General features: G+C 43.7%; 1 protein-coding gene across 1 annotated transcript in view; it reads left to right on the top strand.

The window, feature by feature from the left end:
- The first annotated feature begins 3,335 nt into the window (after positions 1 to 3,335).
- ST3GAL6 (ST3 beta-galactoside alpha-2,3-sialyltransferase 6) overlaps positions 3,336 to 17,288 on the top strand; it is a 55,998-nt gene continuing 42,045 nt past the window's right edge. Inside the window, exon 1 of the mRNA XM_063126897.1 lies at positions 3,336 to 3,590. The gene's annotated coding sequence lies outside the window, so the exon portion shown is untranslated. The remainder of the gene's footprint in view (positions 3,591 to 17,288) is intronic.

The raw sequence follows: 17,288 nt of genomic DNA, 5'->3' as shown, positions 1-17,288 counted from the left end.
TTAATGACCAGTCACGGTTCACTTTTAATTTTGCTTCTTTTAAAAATCTATTTTAAGGTGTTTTATCCTGTTTTTATTTTATTTTATCTTGTACACTGCTCTGAAATTTTGAATGGGGAGTGTCATATAAATATTGTAAATAAATAAATAAATAAACTAAAATAGGCTAATAAAGCAAGGAAAAGCAAGGCTATTCAAAGCATAAATGCATATATTAGTTCACTTATTGGGAACCACATAACCCTATCAGAGATCAGCAAACAAGATAAGAGCAGTGTCAAACGCCTCCATATTGGACCGGCCATAACACTTGCTTGGCTAATGGTGTGGTTCTGAATTGGGAGGGTCCCAGGGACACATATACTATCCCTTTGGTCTTCTTATTCTGGTCATAGTCCAATGCTCCAGACTGGAAGAACATCAGCCTTAGAATGGGCAGGCTGACAGCCCAGAAGATAATATTCTTCTCAGCCATTCTAGACAAGAAATAGTTAACTTTCAGATTCTGCCAGAAGTATATCTACATTCTGTTGAACAGAGCATCAGCAAGTGATTCTCTGGAAAGTAATGAAAGTTCACAAATAGGCCCAAACAGCACTCTAGACATGGGCAAGAGAACTGGTGCACCGCTAACTCCTCAAAATACAACAGTTTTCCGCACTTCCAATGCATGCCCCCACCTGCCTTTCTCCTCCTCCTCCTCTTGTTCCCTTCTTTCCTCACACTGATTTTTAATGAGATTTGATGGCAGGAGGCCGCCCGCCCACACCATTTCTTGATGGTGCTTTTTCTTTTTCTCCTGCTACTACTTTTGACTGCGCCTGTACTGTGGAGCAGAACTCCGAATAGTTATTTTAAAATCTCTGTTGCTGTGTGCCATCAAAGGTGCACATTCCATCAATACTGTGCATGTGCCTCATTGGAAATTGCATTTTGAAGAAATACTGCCACAGTGCTGACTCACTCATGGAAAGAGCTCTAGTGCAGATCTCCTCCAGGAAACCAGGTGGTGTTGCTTAAATGACCATTTACTATTCATTTGACCAAAGACCAACATTTATTTAATTATTACATTTATAACCTGCCTTTTTTCCTCCAAGGAACCCAAGACAGCGTACATAATCCTCCTCTTCTCCATGTTATCCTCACAACAACAACGCTGTGAGGTAAGTTGGGCTGAGAGTCTGTGACTGGCCCAAAGTCACCCAGTGGGTTTCCATGGCTGAGTGGGGACTAGAACCCGGATCTCCTGACTCCGTCCAACACCTTAGCCACTACACCACACTGGTTCTTGGTGCTAGCAGTTAGAAGGCATTGTGCAGCTATCTATGGTGCAACCACAATTAGCATACTGTGTGTTATAACAGCTGGGATTGTTTAGCCAGGGAAAAAAGGAGGGTAAGGGGAGACCTGATAGAGGTGTACAAAATTATGCATGGTGTGGAGAATGTGGATAGGGAGACATTTTCTCCCCTCTGTCATAATACTAGAACTCAGGGTCTTTCCCTGAAGTTTATTGATTGGAGATTCAGGACAGATAAAAGGAAGTACTTCTTCACACAGTGCATAGTTAAACTATGGAATTCGCTACCACAAGATGTAGCGATTGGCTACCAGTTTGGATGGCTTTAAAGGGGGGGTTGGATGAATTCCTGAAGGAGAAGACTATCAATGGCTATTAGTCCTGATGGCTATGTGCTACCTCCAGTATCAAATGTGAGGAAGCTAATAAATGATCAGCAAGGGGCTATAAAGTTGGAGTGTTTCTGAGGGCCATTGCACAGGAAAAAACACATCCTTGCATTCCCACTGCAAGTGGCCTGGTTTAGGGTTTGGATGACATAAGAAGCCACGATAGTGACTTGTGGGTGCCACATCTTGTTGTGGTTAAAATAAGCCACAACGAGACACAGTGATCCTTTCAACCTGATCAGAGTGTCTTATGGTCTTAAAGGCCAGCAGATTTATCATGGCATCATAGGCATGCACAGTACATTTAATTAGGGAGCGCACCCAGGGAATTTTAAACCACCATTCCCCACAATGCCTCCACAATGTGTCCTGATTGAGTGGAGGAAGGGAAAGCACTCTTTCCCAATCCCCATTGCTCCAATCTGGTTCATAAAGGCCCCAACTAGTGGGTGGGAAAGCATGCTTTCTGGGGCCTCCAAAAAGTACTATTTCCCTCTGCCACGCTAATGGTGGCTGCCATTAGCACGGCAGGGGGAAATGCACACTTTTTGGAAGCTCCAGAGACATTAAGGTTTGCCTGGACACACCCAGCATACCCCATATGCACGCCTATGCGTGGCGTAAGCACGTATGAAGCCCTCTTTCTCTCTTTTTTGGTTTTGTTTGCTATAATGGAACTAATACAGCCCGCATCTTTGGAATCAATCATCCTAACTATAAGTGCTTAAGGCTGGCTGGGGAAAGCTGGAAGTTGTAGGACTTTTTCCCTAGCTAAACATGCATAGGGTCACACTGAAGAGGCTAACATTTTGCTTTGGTTGGCATAAAGCGGCTCTCTAAAGATCAGTTAAGGCAGAGGTGGGGAGCCCATGTGTTGTTGAACACAAGCAGCACAGTCAATGGTCAGGAATTATGGGAGCTGTACTTGAACAACATCTGGAGGGCCACAGCTTCTCCAGCCTTGAATTAAATCATGCCTTGAGTCTTTAACATTCAAATAAAGCATTGACATTGGTGTGTGTGTGTGGGGGGGGTTCTCTCCCTCACTGAGGCGTCTTCAAGCAGAGGCCTGCCAGTCACCTGTTGGGGGATGCTCTGGATTTCTATTATGGAGTAGGGCAGCAATCCCCAATTAAGTGCCCTCCAGATGTGTGGGAGGGCAATTCCCAGCATTCCTAAACTTTAGCTATGCGGGCTGCGGCTGATTGGAGTTGAAATCCAAAACGTCTGGAGGAGAAGGCCTGGGGTGGGGATTGGACGGGCCTCGAGGACCCCCTTTCGCTCTTCGACTCTATGGGTGTGTGTGTGTGTGTTAGCATTGGGTTTGGATGGCTGCACGCTCCCCTTTAGAAAGTTGGCAGGGGATTGGCCCGGAGCAGCACTCGCGCTTCCCACTGCAGCTATTCATTTCAAAGACCTCCTCGCGCCGCCCATTCCTTCCTGTCTTGAGTTCTCCTTCGGCTCTGGCCATTTGCGGGAGGACGGAGGGAGGGAGAGAAGGGTCCGTCCACTCGCCCTCCCGCTGCGAGCAGGAGGGATTCCCTTACCTAGTGGGAAGGATTTGGAAGCAGCAACAGGCGGAGCCTCCCCTAATCTTCCACACTCCCTCCGCCGTCTCTCCGGCCATTCGCGTCCAGCCGAGGCGCAGAGCCGTGTCCGGGAGCACTCTCCCCACCCAGCCCGCTTTCTCTCCCAGCCCCTTGCTCCGGCCTCCTGGCTCGATGAGGCGCCGGTCCTTCCCTTTGCTCACCCGCCTTAACTACTGCGGGGCGAAGGAGTGAGGCAGAAAGGACGCCGGCGCCCACGAAACTCGCGCCGCTGAAGGCACAAGCAGGGAAAAACCCGGCGGCGGCAGCCACGCTGGAGGTGCGCCAAAGACCGGCAGCCCGCCGGGCACGGTAAGGGCACGAGGAGGGGGCGGCGCGCCGCAACAGGGTCCCGCCGGCGCTTCGGGGTCGGACGCGGGCGCTCAACTCAGGTCTCAGGGCGCGTTTGGGTTGCCTCGCCTTGGGCAGCTCTGGGGTGGCCAGTCACGTTTGGCGAGCGGCGCTATGGATTGAGGTGGGCTCCGAGGGGATGAGCCGAGGACCAGTCGGCGGAGCTGGGCTGGGAGTTTACGTTCTTTTCTGAAAGAGAGGGCGAGAGAAGGGGGGGGGGGATTCGCAACCCGCTGTTGCCCCCGAGGCGCCTGCCTGGTGAGGCGCATCCCGTTCAGGGCGCAACCTTTCAGTGCAGGAAACCTAGCCGTGCCTACTCAGAAGTAAGACCCGTAGAGTTGAATGAGACTGACTCCCGGGCACGCGCGTGGAGGACGGCGGCCTCGCTCGCTCGCTCGCTCGTTCGCCTTCCTCGCGCTCTCCTCCCGCCAGCCCCATCCGGCCAATGTGCGAAAGCGGAGAGGCGCAGTCAACCGGCCAGCTCTTGCCTCGCTTCAAACTTCCCCACGCCCGGGCAAGAGCCTGCCCCCGCCGCGTTCCTGGAAGCGGGATTCTGCCCCGCGTTGATCGCAGCTCTCGGCTCTCTGCTGGCGAGGAGACCAATTTTTCCTAGCACGGGCTAAGCTGCCTCCTGGCTTGCGAGAGGTTTAAGGCCTCGAAAACGGCGTCGGCTACAGAGGCGTGACTTCCTTTCTCTTTTCCCGTGGGCTGTTTGGCAACAATCGGAGAAAGTCCGACCTGCCGCGGAAGCGGTGGCAGCAACAACAGCATCGCCTCCCCGAAAGGTTTAAATGAACGCGATCCAGCCAGACAGGAGCGACCTCGTGTTGCCCTAATCCTCTGCCCGCCACCCCGCGCCCCCTGATCACTTTGGGCGAGGAACGTCAGCCCCTCCGTCCCCATTATCTCCGTATAACGCAGTTGCTCGCTACAAGTTCTGCTTTTCTTCCTTGGTCACACTTTGCCTGGGTTTTGGTTCCCCTTTCCTACTCTTATTTTGGGTGATTTCAATATTCATGTAGATGACCCTCAAGATGCTGCTGCTCTACGATTTCGCTCATTATCTTCCTCTTATGATCTTAAGCTTTGGTCTGATGCACCCACACATTCCCTTGGACACTGTCTGGATCTTGTTCTCACTCGGAATTGCTCTGTGTTGGACTTTTCTACTGCTCACTTTCCGTTGTCAGATCATCACCTAGTTTCTTTCAATATTACTCATAATCCTCCTCCTTCATGTCCCGCTTCTCGCTCTTGTCGCAACTTGCAATCTATCAATTATGGGGCTTTTTCCCAGTCTCTAGCCTCCTCCCTTCCTTCTGTCTTTTCGGCTGTCTCCTTGGACTCAGCTGTCTCCTTCTTTAATTCCTCCTTATCTTCAACTCTTGATAATCTTGCTCCATCTACAACTGGGATAGTTCGCCCTTCTCAACCCCAACCGTGGCTCACCTCTTTCCTCCGCTACCTTCGCTCTTGTTCCCGGGCAGCTGAACGCCTTTGGCGTAAGACCAGGGACAGGGCGGACTTTGTCCATTACAAATTTGTACTCTCCTCTTTCTCTTCTGCCATTTCATTGGCCAAACAGCAGTACTACTCAACGCTGATCCAGTCAAATGCTAGGCATCCTCAGCGGCTCTTTGCATCCTTCAATTCTCTTCTGAAGCCTAATCCGCCATCTCTCCCTGCCTCTCTGTCTGCTAATAACTTTGCCTCTTTTTTCAATGCTAAAATCCAAACTATCCGCTCTGATCTGGCCAGCTCTGCTCCTCTTCCAGTTCCTGTTCCTCATCTGTCAGTTCCTCCTGCAAATTTCTCTGCATTTCCTTCGGTCTCAGCGGATGAACTGTCTACAATACTGCGCTCTTCGAAGCCTTCCACTTGTTCTCGTGATCCGATTCCTTCTCGTGTCTTTATTAATCTTATTCCTGCTATCCTCCCTTCCTTGCTTCATATTATTAATCTTTCTCTGTCCTCTGGTTCATTTCCTTCTGCTTTTAAACATGCTACAGTCTCTCCCATTCTCAAGAAACCTACTCTTGATAGGCTATCTCTGTCTAACTACCGACCTGTCTCTTTGTTGCCGTTTGTTTCAAAGATCCTGGAGCGGGCGGTCTACTCTCGCTGTCTTGACTTTCTTTCTAGTAACTCTGCTTTGGATCCACTTCAATGTGGATTCCGTCCTCTGCATTCCACTGAAACAGCCCTTACTAAGATCACCAATGATCTCCTTACTGCCAAGTCTAAAGGCCATTATTCCGTTCTTATTCTCCTTGATCTAACTGCAGCCTTTGACACGGTTGATCATGATCTTCTCTTAGATTCCCTTCATGACCTTGGATTTTGTGGCTCTGTCTATAACTGGTTTGCCTTCTATCTAGCGGGTCGCTCTTTCAGCGTGTTGGCTAATGGCAGCTCGTCTTCCTCCTTTCCCCTTTCAGTAGGGGTTCCGCAAGGCTCGGTGCTTGGCCCGTTGTTGTTTTCCTTATACATGTTGCCCTTGGGCAAGGTTATTCATTCTCATGGCCTCCAATATCATCTGTATGCCGATGATACACAACTATATCTGTCATCTCCGGAACTTTCTCCTGATGTTCACGATCGTATCTCGGCATGTCTTTCAGATATCTCAGCTTGGCTGCTTCATCGTCGTTTGAAACTCAATATGGCAAAGACTGAATTGCTTGTTTTTCCTCCTAAACCTTCTCCTCATCTCTCATTCTCTCTTACTGTCAATGATGTTACGCTTACTCCGGTCAAGGAAGCTCGTAGCCTTGGCTTTATCTTTGACTCCTCGCTCTCCTTTATTCCTCATATTGAGGCAGTAGCTAAATCTTGTCGATTTTTCCTGTATAATATTGCCAGGATTCGATCATTTTTGTCTGTCTCTGCCGCCAAGACGCTTGTTCATGCATTGGTTATTTCTCGGTTGGACTACTGCAACCTTCTTCTCTCTGGCCTTTTCCTCTCACATCAGTCCGTTGGTTTCTGTTCACCACTCTGCCGCAAAGATCATCTTCTTGGCTCGCCGCTCTGACCATGTTACTCCGCTTCTGAAATCTCTTCATTGGCTTCCAATTCACTTCAGAATCCACTATGAACTTCTCCTGTTAACCTTCAAAGCTTTTCACGGTCTAGCTCCTTCCTATCTCTCCTCTCTCCTCTCACACTATTGCCCCGCTCGTGCTCTTCGCTCCTCTGATGCCATGTTTCTCGCCTGCCCAAGGGCCTCTACTTCCCTTGCTCGGCTCCGTCCATTTTCTTCTGCTGCCCCTTACGCCTGGAACGCTCTTCCAGAACATTTGAGAACTACAAGTTCAATCGCAGCTTTTAAAGCTCAACTAAAAACTTTTCTTTTTCCTAAAGCTTTTAAAACTTGATGTTGTGCAGACTTTATACTGTTAGTTTTACCCTACCCTGTGCCTGCTTACCCTACCCTGTGCCTGTTTGCATTCTCTTCCCCTCCTTATTGTTTTACTATGATTTTATTAGATTGTAAGCCTATGCGGCAGAGTCTTGCTATTTACTGTTTTACTCTGTACAGCACCATGTACATTGATGGTGCTATATAAATAAATAATAATAATAATAATAATAATAATAATAATAATAATAATAATAGCTAGACCTAAGGTTTATCCCTGGATCATCCAGGGGTCAAACCTGTTCATCTAGGTGACACACAGGGGATCCAGTGCTCAGGCAGGGGCGAACCCTGGATGATCCCAGGCTAAACCTTAGGTCTAGCTGTGGCCTGTGTAAACTGTTTAAAGGGGAGGCAGGACAGGGGCTTTGATTCGCCATCACGGCGGGAGCCCAATCCTTGACCCTGGCTGAGGCTGATGGGAGTTGTTCTCCCAAATATTTGGACGTCACTGGGTTGCTTACCCTGCTCCAAAGTAAAAACTGATGTGAGAGCTAGACGTCATTTTAAATGAGAATAAAATTCAGCTGTTTTAATTTTTTTGAACCTATTTATGTGTTGGTTTTACACACTTGTATCTTAAAAGGTAAATTCACTGTTCCATTCCCAAGTCCCCATGCATGCACACACATTTGTCTTTGTGCAAATCCTGCCTTCAGGATGACATTCTGGATTACCCTGAGATTTGGACCCTAGTCATCTTAACTGTATTTACATTTTCAGAAATCATTTGCACATGTCATAACGTTCAGGCTGCTCAACATTTTATGTGTCTGCTCACATCTGGTGCATTTACTTGGAATGATAAATAGAAATCAGTTTAGCTTGCAAATAAATGAACGGGATGTGAGCATTGGCTTCATTTACTAGTTCCTGGTAAATGGCCTCTATGTCACTTAGCATAGATTAATTAAAGCCTCTGGAATATTACACTTTGGTTGGTTGGTTTGTGGTTTTGCCTGTGACAGAAAATATGAAACTTCTAGGAAATCTGAAGAAGCATGGGATAGGGAGCTCTACAAAGGGCTTATTGTTATGTTAAAGTCTCACAGGATTCACTGGTGAAAACCCTAGCTAGATATATCTGCTCTGTTTTGTGTGGGGAGAGAGGGGATTTTTAGTTTTTCCTGTGCAGGTAGGAAGAATATATGTTGCTGCTTTAAAAAAGATATAGAAAGCTCAGTTGGTCCAGAGACAGTTTTAAACAATTGGAAATGAAATATTCAAATTTCTGCAGCATATGACTTGCATCCATGCAGTTTTCACACCATCTTTGTAGATAATAACCTCTTATTTATGTATTTATATTTAGGAACATAGGAAGCTGCCTTATACTGAGTCAGACCATTGGTCCATCTAGCCCAGTTTTGTTGACACACTGACTGGCAGCAGGTCTTCAGGCAGGAGTTTTTCCAGTCCTACCTGAAGGTGCCAGGGATCGAACCTGGGACCTTCTGCATGCAAGGCATGTGCTCTACTGCTGAGTCACAGCTCCTCCCACTCTATGCAAAAAATCCTAGGTCGGTAAAAACAATAATAAAAACAGGAAAGCAATAAAATATAATAAAAAGCTATATAATAAAAAGCTTATCCTAAAGCTTTTAAAACTTGATGTTGTGCAGACTTCTACTGTTACTTTCTACTGTTAGTTTTTCCCTACCCTGTGCCTGCTTACCCTACCCTGTACCTGTTTGCATTCTCTTCCCCTCCTTATTGTTTTACTATGATTTTATTAGATTGTAAGCCTATGCGGCAGGGTCTTGCTATTTACTGTTTTACTCTGTACAGCACCATGTACATTGATGGTGCTATATAAATAAATAATAATAATAATAATAATAATAATAATAATAATAATAATAATAATAAAACATAAAAGCAATAAAACAGCAGTGACATAGAATGCAATGTCAACTATCCACTCATAAATGCCCATTAAATGAGATAAGGCATAGTCTGACACTGAAGTAGCAGTAAAGTTGGCATTAAAGGCGTCTGGGTCCCAAGTCATTGAGGGCATTGTAGGTCAATGCCAGCAGCTTGAATTTGGCCCAGAAGCAGATAGGCAACTAATGCAGCTCTTTCCAGGTCAGTATTACATGCTCCCTGGCAGCCACACGTTGTACCATTTGCCATGTCCAGATAATTTTCACAACAAGATCCATGTAAACTGAATTGCAATCAATCAGACAAGAGGTTTCCAGAGCACGGGCCACTATGGCTAAGCAATTTCTGTCCAGGAGCAGTTGTAGCTGGTGTACCAGCCAAAGCTGGGCAAAGGCACTTCATGTCACTGAAGCCACCTGGACCTCCAGTAACAAAACTAGGTCAAGGAAATCCCCCCGGACTATGCAGCTGTTTTTTCAAAGGGAATGCAACTCCAACAAGAACAGGCTGTCTACCTAGTTCCCAGACTTGAGAACTGTTCATCCACTGGACTTCAGTCTTGGCTGGATTCAGTCTTATGTTTATTGGCTCTCATCCAACCCATTGCTGCTTTCAAGCACTTATACAGCACCTGCATGGCCCCCTTGCTCAAATCCCCTGATGATCTCTCCTAGCAGCTTCATATAGTCATGGCAGGACAGAATGGGACCCCGTGGGACACCATAGCACAACTGCCATGCATCAAACAGAAGTCACCCAATGCCATTTTTTAAAACAGTCCTGGAGTTAGAAACTCTGTGACGAGTTTGCACGGCACTTTGAAGATAAAGTCGCTCAGATTCGTCATGAATTGGACACCACACTTAATGCAGCACCACTAGTAGAGGCGTTCGGAGCGCCGTCCGGTTCAGTTTTATTGGATGAGTTTCAGTTATTGAGGCCTGAGGATGTGGACAAGGTGCTTGGCCAAGTCCGGTTGACCACCTGTGTGCTTGACCCTTGCCCCTCGTCGCTCATTACATCAAATAAGGAGGGGATCGCCGGCTGGGTCCAGGAGGTTGTAAATGCCTCCTTGAGAGAGGGAGTGGTGCCGGCCTCTTTAAAAGAGGCGGCAATTAGACCACTCCTGAAGAAGCCTAATCTGGACCCGGAAGATGTAAACAACTACAGGCCGGTAGCTAATATCCCTTTCCTGGGCAAGGTGCTTGAGCGGGTGGTTGCAGGACAACTCCAGGCACTCTTGAATGAAACGGATTATCTAGATCCATTTCAATTGGGTTTCAGGCCTGGTTTTGGAACGGAAACTGCCTTGGTCGCCCTGTGGGATGACCTCTGTCGGGAGAGAGACAGGGGGAGTGCGACCCTGTTGGTTCTCCTAGACCTCTCAGCGGCCTTCGATACCATCGACCATGGTATCCTTCTGGATAGGTTGTCTGAGCTGGGAGTTGGAGGTACTGCGTTGCAGTGGTTCCGCTCCTACTTGGATGGCCGATTCCAGAAGGTGGTGCTGGGGGATTATTGCTCTGTGCCGTGGCACCTAAGCCACGGGGTTCCACAGGGCTCTATCTTATCCCCTATGCTGTTTAACATATACATGAAGCCGCTGGGGGAGGTTATCCGGAAATGTGGACTGAGGTGTCATCAATATGCGGATGATACCCAGCTCTACATTTCCTTTTCATCAAACCCAGGTGAGGCAGTGGCTGTTCTGAACCAGTGCCTGGGCACAGTAATGGACTGGATGAGGGCTAATAAACTGAAACTCAATCCAGACAAGACGGAGGTACTGTTAGCGGGTGGTTCTTCTGTCTGGAGAGGTGATGTTTGCCCTGTCCTGGATGGGGTTGCACTCCCCCTAAAGGATCGGGTCCGTAGTTTGGGGGTGCTCTTGGATCCAGAACTGTCACTTGAGGCACAGGTGAACTCAGTGGCAAAGAGCACCTTTTATCAGCTTAGGCTGATATACCAGCTGCGCCCTTATCTGGACAGAGATAGCTTAGCTACAGTTATCCATGCTCTGATAACCTCTCGTTTGGATTACTGCAATGCGTTATACGTGGGGCTGCCTTTGAAAACGGTCCGGAAACTTCAACTGGTGCAAAACAGGGCAGCAAGGTTATTAACAGGGACAGGCCGGCGAGATCACATTACGCCAGTCCTTTTACAACTTCATTGGCTGCCAGTCCAGGTCCGGGCCCAATTCAAAGTGCTGGTATTGACATTTAAAGCCCTAAACGGTTTGGGGCCAGGTTATCTGAAGGAACGCCTCCTCCCATATGTACCTACCCGGACCTTAAGATCATCTACAGGGGCCCTTCTCCGTGAGCCCCTGCCAAAGGAAGTGAGGCAGGTGGCTACTAGGAGGAGGGCTTTCTCCGCTGTGGCACCCCGGCTGTGGAACGAGCTCCCCAGAGAGGTCCGCCTGGCGCCTACACTGTACTGCTTTCGTCGCCAGCTGAAGACCTTTTTATTCACTCAGTATTTTAACACTTAATTTTAACTTAAATTTAAATTTTACTGTTTTAACTCTGTATTTTAATCTCATATCAACTTTGCTGTGTGGTTTTATCCTGGTTGCGCTTTTTATATTGTATTTCGTAATTGTGTTTTAACCTGTTGGGTGTTTTACTGTGGTTTTAATTTTTGTGAACCGCCCAGAGAGCTTCGGCTATTGGGCGGTATAAAAATGTAATAAATAAATAAATAAATAAATAAAATAAATGGCACCACCATTTTATGGGTCCCCAGACACAATAATTGATCCATAGAGTCAATCTAGTAAGATACCATGGATGATGGTATCAAATGCTATTGGGAGATCCGAGAGAATCAATGGAATCACATTCCCCCTGACTGTCACCTTGGAAAGGTTATCCATCAGAGTACCAAGGCCATTTCAGTGCCAAACTCAGGCCTGAAGCTAGATTGAAATGGGCTGAGATAATCTGTTTCCTCCAAGTGCTCTTGGAGCTGCTCAGCCACCAGATTCGTATGACAATTGTCCCAAGAGGGGATATTTGTGTTGGGGCTGTAGTCATCGTCGTCTTCGTCCTCATCATCATCATTATGCAATCAAAATAGGTTTTAGCCAATATCATCCACCACAGCATCAACAAAAGACATCTTACAGTACAATATACAACAGAATATTATCATAGTTTAGTCACAATAAGATATATTAATTGCAGTTCTATTAATACATCAGGATAAAAATTATAGCGGCTCATCCTGAGCTGGGTCCCCTATCGTGGTTCTTTTTTTTATATAATATTTTTATTTTTCAATACTTAAACATACATCAATACAATTAAAAGAAAAACAACATAATACATTAATGTTGAATCACATTAATATCATATATTCTCGCTTAATCTTTTTAACATAATCATACTTAACCTAAAAGTGCACCCCCCACCTCAGGATCTTATTCCTGTTTCCAAAATCTCATAGTTTCTTCTGCTGGTGGTTTCCCACTTCCCTTAGAAAACACAAATATTAGGAACTGTTTCCAAATTCCCTCAAAATCATTCGTTTTTGCTATACCTCTTCTCACTTTAATATTACATGTCAATTTATCATTAATAGCAATATCCCATACTTCTTTATACCACTCTTCAATACAATAATCACCTTGAATCTTCCAGTTCCTGGCTAGAATTAACCTTGCTGGAGTCAGCAAATTTGTTATCAATTCCTTAGTTTCTTTTTTACATTTTAAATCTTCATATAGTGAGAGTAATGCAACTCTTGGTGTTTCTTCTATCTTCATTCCAACAATTTCTTCAATCTCAGAAAACACCATCTTCCACAACTTTTGCACATATTTACATTCCCACCACATATGTAAATACGTTCCTTTTTCCCCACAACCTCTCCAACAATTTGCTGAAAGCTGCTTATTTATCTTATTTAATCTAACCAGGGTTAGGTACCACCTCCATATAATTTTATAATAATTCTCTTTTATTCTCACTGACATATTTTTCAACACTCTTTGTCTCCATAGTCCTTCCCAACTCTGCTGTCCTATCTGTACCTTCAAATCTGTCTCCCAAACCAATTTTCCTGAGCTATCCATCAACCCTTTCTCAAGCAATATTCTATATATTTCACTCATTAACCCTTTTGTCACAGTTGCTGCTCGAGAGCAACTCCCCTTTATATTTACTCCAGATTTCCCAGTGGAACTTCAAAACTGGATTACATATACTTTCAGCCCATTTTTTACCTCCTTCCCTAAAAAATACATTTTCCAGATTTAAGTCTATATTACTTGTTGTTTTATCCTCCATCCAACCTTAATCTCCTACACCTAAAATTGCCTCTGCAATATGTCTTAACCTATTAGCTACATAATATAAATTAATATTTGGGAGACCCAATCCTCCCTTTTTTTGGCTTAAATACCATTTATTCTTATTTATCCTCGCTTTCTTATCCCCATTACAATAATTATTTATAATATTCTGCCAACTTTTTAACTCTGATTCTGAAATTTTTATTGGTAACATCCTAAAAATAAAATTGATCTTTGCTAAAATCTTCATTTTGATTAATGCTATTCTTCCAAACCATGATAGATTAAATCTTTTATATTTTTCCAATTTTACTAAAATCTCTTTTTTCAAACTACTTAAATTTTCCTTCTCTAAACTCTCCAAATTTTTTGTAATCCTAATTCCCAAATATCTAATCTGTTCTTTAACTCTCATTTCTATTTCTTTTCCTTCCCAATCCTTCTCTTGCTTTTTAGTATAATTAAATAACATCAACTCTGATTTTGACCAGTTTATTCTTAATCCAGTAATTTCTTCAAATTCTTTCAACTGCTGTTTAATTCTTTCCATCTTTCCTACTGGGTTTTTAATAGTTAACAAAATATCATCTGCAAACATATTGAATTTTATTTTCTTAATAATACCTATCCCTTCTATCTCCCCTTCATTTCTTATTGCATTTACCAATAATTCCATTACCATTACAAACAGGACAGGCGAGAGTGGACATCCTTGTCTTGTCCCTCTGGCTAGTCGTATCTTATCAGTAACTCCATCATTTACTACTGCTACGGCTGTATTTTGAGAGTATCTTTAATGCCTGCCAGCTCACACAATCAAAAGCCTTAAAAATATCCAACGCCAAGATTCCCACTTTAGTCTTTGATTTTTTTACCACCTGTATTACATTTAAAACTCTTCCCACTAAATTATGCATTTGTCTACCTGCTACAAATCCACATTGGTCTTCCCCTATATATTTAGCTATAAATTTGTTTAATCGTTTTGCTAAAATAGTTGAAAAAAAATTGCCATCTTGATTTAATAACGAGATAGGTCTATATGAATCAGGGACAATCAAATCCTTAACTGGCTTTGGAATTAAAATTATTAACGAATGTTCCCATGATTCTGGGATCCTCTCTCCTTCCAATATGGCATTATATAACTTCAATCATTTTGGTACTAAAAACATTTTAAAAACTTTATAATATTCCGGTCCTAAACCGTTTACCCCAGGTGATTTTCCCACTTTCAAATTCTCTATAACCTCTTCAATTTCTCTTTGAGATATAGTCCTTTCCATTAGCTCTTTATGTTCTATTTCCAATCCCTTTTTTATATATTTTTCCATATAAACTTCCATCTTCTTCTTCTGAGTGTCCTTTTCCTTATATAATTCTTGATAAAATTCCTGAATTTTTTTTATTTTACCCTTCATTGTGTGACTATAGTTCCCTTGTTTATCTTTCACTATCCCTATCCCATTCTTAGCTTTTTCTTTTTGTGTGAGTCTGGCCCCCTATCGTGGTTCTAAGCTGAGCTGCTTTAACTGCAAACCTAGCTATATTTAATAAAATGGGCTTCGATGTGTTTTAAGTAGATATATAATTTTATCCATATCATTAAGATTGGCTACTGTTACTAGGTGTCTCTTTAGATATTTATCTCTAGAGCTTTTATAAAGTTTACAGTGTAAAACGTAATGTATCGTATCCTCCACCTCCTACTTCCACAGATGCATACACATGGCTCTCTAGGGATGTCCTTATGTCTGCCATCTCTAAAATTTGTTTTCATTGTCTGGAAGTGCAACTCAACAACTTTACGTAACAAAGGGGACGTAATTTCTGAGAGATATTTTTCTTCTTGATGAACAAGTTTTAGACAAGGGAAGCTAGAAGAGAATCTCAATGTTTTAATTGCTTCCATGTCCAACTTAGCATAATATTCCAGTAATCTATCTTTAATAATTTTATGGTTATGCTGAATATCAGTTGCCAGTACCAGTTTAAGGTCAAACCCAAAGTTCTTTAAAATGGTTTCACAGTGGTTCAGCCAGTTGTTTTTAAAGAGGAAGTTTCTTTGTTCCATTACACAAAGAGTTATCAATCTGTTAGTTGTGTAGTTTAGTTTAAAATAGTAGAAGAACATTGTTCGCCAAATAAAATATATTATTGGCATTACCCCAAGTTCTGTCCTTATATAACTAGTGAGCACACCTGGGGGAGGACCAACAATATTCTTAAGAACTTGTTTTGTATGGTCTCAAGTGTGTGCAAATCTGAACTACCCCATATCTCAGCTCCATACGTGATCTGTGGGATGACCTTTGCTGCAAAGACTCTGATAGTCGGGATGATTAGTTGTCCTCCTAGCAAACTAATAGGTTGATAGTTTGCAGGTATGGATTTGTCCCCTTGCTTGAAAATAGGGACCACAACACTTTGAACCCATCCACTAGGCAGTTTGCCATTTGCATTGATGTAATTAAATAACTTGGCCAGTATGGGGACCCACCAATTTATGTTATCCACAAAAATCTCTGGTGGGAGCATGTCTTCCCCAGGGGCTTTCCTTCTTCTTAAGCACAAAATTAGATGTTTTACTTCACTGACAAATACATCCGGCCTGTTATGAGTCTCTAAAATGCTAGGAAGTTGAAGTTGCAGTGAAATATTCGTGTCCTGGCCTATATTGCCTGCCGGATTGAACGCTTGATGGAAATGCAATTCCCATGTTTCCGCTGTAATGGGAGAGACTATGTCATAAGTAGTATCTTTTAATTTGCAATTATTCAGTTGCCCAAATTAGTTGAATCTCGAGCCATGGCAGCCTGCTCGATATCTGCCCACAATTGGATATAGTAGGTAGTTTGCTTTTGTTTTAGCAATTTCCTATATTGCCGATGTTTCATCGTTAGGTCATTCAGCAAGGGGTTATAAACCTCCTGTCTGGGCCAGTTTACTCAGGGTACAGAGTTCCTGTCTTGCTTGGCTGCATTCCCGGTCAAACCAGCTTTCCACATAGTATCTATGAGGTAGTGTGGTTGTGCATGTGGTGCCAAGTTGATTTGTTATCTTATGAAACAGTGGTAGCAGGTCATATGGGTCCGCTCCAAGAAATCTTTTCCTAAGTAACAACATATTCTCAATGAATAGAGCCTCAGTCGTCTTCATCTGCAGATTTGCAACCCATCTTAGTCTATGCTTCCCAGACTGAGCATAAGGGAGATCTAGTCTTGGGCCTTTCTTGATCTCTTGGAACCTTACTAGTTCCAGGATCAGAGGTTAATGGTCGCTCGTTGGTTGGGCATCCACCAAAACATTCTTTATGTATGGGGCTGATAAGGCGTTTAGCAGGAAATAATCTATAATGTTCCCCCCTTTCAGGGAGGTGTACATAAAGTTTCCAGCTGATTCATCTAAACCAGTGCCATTTGTTATGAACATTGTAAACTTAAACATTAATCTAATTAGGCAAATACCTGCCTTATTTATCATCTTGTCCCTAGATTTCCTAACCAGTAGGTATGTTATATCTTCCATGTCTAGGGATAGGCAATTTAATGCAATTTTATATTCGTCTCCTATCCTTGCATTGAAGTCACCCATCACAATGATTGGGCATAAAGGATGTTGTTGATTAACAATTTCCAGAAGGGCCTCCAAAGTATCCCAGATGTTGACAGGATAATAATTAGATCCTCCAGGGGGAATATATACGTTAATGCATGTTAATCTGCTCCCCTTTTGGTTAGTCAACTGGATGGCTTGCAGGAATAGTGAGTCGGTAACTATTTCTTGGGTCACAACATTTAGGCTCTCAAAAATCCCCAGAGTGAGGCCTCCACATCTCCTCCCTTTCTTAAGAGTCTTTTTAGCTGGTACTGAGAATATTTGATATCCTTGTAGTTCTATTTTTTGAGTCCAGGTTTCTTGTAAACTAAATATATGGAAGTTGGTCAGATATTGTAGAAACTCCAAGTCGTTTAGCTTGTTCTCCCACCCTGCAATATTCCAAGACAGCAGTTTAAGTGACTCTGTTTGTGCTTTCAAATGGAGCCTTTGAGGA

The sequence above is a fragment of the Elgaria multicarinata genome, chromosome 5, assembly GCF_023053635.1.
Source record: "Elgaria multicarinata webbii isolate HBS135686 ecotype San Diego chromosome 5, rElgMul1.1.pri, whole genome shotgun sequence".
In the NCBI taxonomy this organism is placed as follows: domain Eukaryota; kingdom Metazoa; phylum Chordata; class Lepidosauria; order Squamata; family Anguidae; genus Elgaria; species Elgaria multicarinata.
This window is presented reverse-complemented; position numbering and strand designations above follow the sequence as displayed.